The sequence below is a fragment of the Apium graveolens genome, chromosome 7 (assembly GCF_009905375.1).
Source record: "Apium graveolens cultivar Ventura chromosome 7, ASM990537v1, whole genome shotgun sequence".
NCBI classification, from domain to species: Eukaryota; Viridiplantae; Streptophyta; class Magnoliopsida; order Apiales; family Apiaceae; genus Apium; species Apium graveolens.
The window spans coordinates 176,230,604-176,234,522 of NC_133653.1; positions in this window are offsets into that span (position 1 = coordinate 176,230,604).

A 3,919-nucleotide genomic window follows, 5' to 3' on the forward strand; every position below is an offset into this window, starting at 1 on the left:
TTTTTGATTTAAAAATTCCGAAAAATAGTTTCGAGCTTTAAAATATTATTTTAAATTCTTCAAGGCTCGATAATTATTATAAAATTATTTTGAAGCTAGATTTGGCCAACCAAACCCTGTTTATTGCTTTAAAATTCATCCAACGACCCGTTTTGACTCCGAAAAATGTTTTAAAAATAATATTAAATACCTGAAAGACTGTTTATAACCCGAGACTTCCTTATAAATGAAACTTCATTGATTGTTTGACGTGTTATGTGTTATATGTGTCTTGTTTGCTTGACTGTCAGTCAATGTGATCAGTGTTTACTTGTTTTTAGCATAACTTTCAATCCGTTAATCGAATTTGGGTAAAATGAAGGGTAGATAGAAGTGTATACCGAATAGAATCGTATGAGTTGAGTATTGATAGATACTTATGATATGTGAGCAGAAGAGGCAAGGCGTAGGAAAGGAAAGCAAGTAGTCGAGGAATAGAAGATTGTGATTGGAAGTTAGTGAAGTATAGCAAGCAAATATCAGGCAAGTGTTCTGAACTTTCTCGAGATATATATTGTGAATAGTTGATAATTCTGTTTAATATTGCAAGTGCTTTGAGGTACTGAACCCTAAACCTTGATTCCAGTTATTGATCTTTGAGCCGTAAACCTTATTCTTTCTGAACCATTGATTATTGAATCCCCGAATACGAACCACAGATATACGATACTACTCCACAAATACAAATAAAATAAATACTGAACACCGAATCAAGATTGCTTACATATTCAAACCATTGTACCTTATGCTTTGAAAGACCAAATTCTTATAAGCTCGCAACTTTGATTATTTTGTTTTCCAATTCTTTCACCACCTGATAGCCATTCTTTCAAATTGCCATTGTTTGAAATTGCCATATTGTTTCCTTGTGAAGATTGAAACCATCTCATGATTGGAAATCCAATATTGTTTACGATTCTGTTTATTGCTTTACATTGTTTATTCTGTTATTATGATAGAATTGGATTGTTTTATAAAATTATGGACCAGATTCATGATCAGACCAGATTGGTCGTCAAGTTAGGCCAATATGTGCCTTGGATCCAGTAAATAGAGCAGAGTTGTGTGCTTTGCTCGGGGTTAGTGCGTGACTGATCAGCAGCCTAACCTTGGTTTTTGAAATAAAAATATAATATCCAATTCTGAATCATTATTCATTGTTCACTTGATATCTAAAATCATTTCACTTGATCATTTTATTCTTATTATTATCACTGTGACTTGCTGAGCGAGTTAGCTCATTTGAGCGATGTTGTTTATGTTCTTTCCCAGTTAAGAAGGAACCTGTTGGTAGCGAGGATCCCCAATCCAGTGCGAGAGCTAGGGGTCCAGGTTGATCGAGTTAAGCTAGCTGACAGCTTTTGGGATAGTTAAGTTTGCAAAGTTTGTAATGATGTTTAATATTCAGTTGTAAGTTCGAATAGTTGGGATTTGGACGTTTGTAATATAAGTGTGTGTGTGTGGCTTGTGTACATACTTTAACCTGTTGCGGTCCGTGGTAGTCGGTAAGTAGGGTCACTGCATATTATTATTATTATCTTTATTATTGTTATAAGCAGGTTTTAAATAAGGTGTGTATGTGTGTGTGTGGACCCCAAACTTCTGATCCGGGTTTGGAGGGCGCCACAGGTTTGGTATCAGAGCTACAGGTTATAAGTCACTGACACAAGCCTAGGTTGATGGGAATGGTTGGAGGGTTAGGATTAGAAGTAAGAAAATAGAAAGATAGAACTTCGAGAGGTTGAGTGCGACGGTATAACAGGTATTAGTATGATTCGCGTTGTGTTTCAAGATTCTTATATTGCGATATGATTTCAGATAGCAGCGATGGCCGACTCTTTCATCCCCGTATCAGCTGATCACTCAGGGCCCTCAGTTGGAGGACCATCTTCAGATCCACGTCCTGTTGTTCCACCAGTGTTGGCTATTTTACCTCCACATGTATTACAGCCTATACCACTGCAGGCTATTCCACCCTCAGGTATGAGGCCACCTATCAGAGGACACGGAGGGTTGCGGGTGCTCATTCCAGTCTATATTGCATCCTGTTCCTTATTACCGGCATGTGGCTCTTCTTCTGGAGCGTGTTGGCACAGATCCGAGAGCTGCAGCATATCATCAGGACTACAGATGTTGATCGTGGTGTGAGGGAGCTTCGAGAGGAGATTCATGTGACACGGAGGGTTCTTGAGGCTAGATTGCATGGAGCTACATTAGCTGGCCCTGATGCATTTATGGGATGGGCTAGTGAGGTGATGGAGGACCTCGAGAGGCTGGGCGGACCAGAGTTTCCTTGGAGTTAGAGCCAGAGACCCATAGATGGAGATGCTGAGCAGTGCTGTTGTGGTTGTTTAGTATGTACAGTAGTGTGTAGTATGTATCAGTAGACTTTTGGGTTGTATTTATAGACTAGATCTGATGACTAGTGAGTAGGTTTGTTGTACCCTTTTGCTTTTACTTCCGAAGCATTTTAACGCTTGTACTACCTAAAACTTTTGATCTATATATATCCGTACCTTTTCCTTTCCAGCATTGTCATTTACATTACTGCACCTGTTTTACTTTACTTTATTTATTGCACCAGTTATACCATCTGTGACACCATGTACCATACCCCTTTAACTGTTTACATTCTGTAAAGAAGCATGCAATTTACTTAGTTTAACTGTTACAACTGTTTTCAAAAAAAGATTTTTCTGTTTTACAAAACATTTCTTTTATGCAAAGAATTTGATTTAAAGGTTAAATAAGTTGTTTGATTCTTTACAGAAAATGCCTCTTAGAAGAAATACCCGCACCAACACCCAGAATGAAGAAACCAATAACAACAACAACCAAGATAATACCAACCAGAATGCAAACCCAGGACCCATAGACCTAGCAGTAGCCTAGATTCTTCAAATCTTGGCTCAACAAACAGTTCACCTAACTCAATTATAACAAAGACAGACCAATCCCCAGGTAACTTTCAAAATTTTTCAGGCGGTGAACCCACCAGAATTCAAGGGTTCCTTAGATCCGATTGAAGCGAATGTTTGGCTAAAGGAAATAGAGAAATCGTTTGTTTTAGTTAAGGTAAAGGAAGAACAGAAGGTTGAGTTTGCAAGTTATTATTTGAAGAATGAGGCCACCTATTGGTGGGAAACTGTGAAGACATTGGAAGGTATATATGTTATTACTTGGGAGAGGTTCAAAGAATTGTTTCTAGAAAAGTATTTTCCCCAGTTTGTTTAGGATCAAATGGAGCTGAAGTTTTTAGAGCTAAAGCAAGGAAATATGTCGGTAGCTGATTACGAGAGTAAGTTTGAAGAGTTGTCAAGGTATGTGCCATCATATATGGATACTGACAGGAAGAAGGCCAAGAGATTCCAGCAAGATCTGAAGTCAGGGATCAGAGGGAAGGTAGCCATATTTGAATTGGATACCTATGCAGGAGTCATACAGAAGGCCATGATTGCAGAAACTGAGAGTGAGATGCCAGTATATCACAGAAAAAAAAGGAAAGTAAGAAGAGAAAGTTTGAAGGGAATGAAGGACAGTCACATCCAGGGGAGTTTTCAAATTTTAGGAAGGGCAAGTTTCAGCCAGGAAGGAATTTTAATTTTAAGAAGAAAAATGCAGGCGACGGAGGTCAAGGCAACCGTCCAGTCAATGTTAATCAGCCGAATCAGTTGAGGCTAACTTTTCCAGATTGTCAAGTATGTGGGAAGAAACACGGAGGAGTTTGTAATAAGTTGAGCGTGGTTTGTTTCAAGTGTAATCAGAAAGGGCACTATTCAAGGGAGTGCCGCAATCAGCCAGCAAGAGAGCCAATGAACAAGGATCAACCTATCCGGAATCCAATAATTAAAGTTTCGGCTATTGGATTTACATGCTTTAA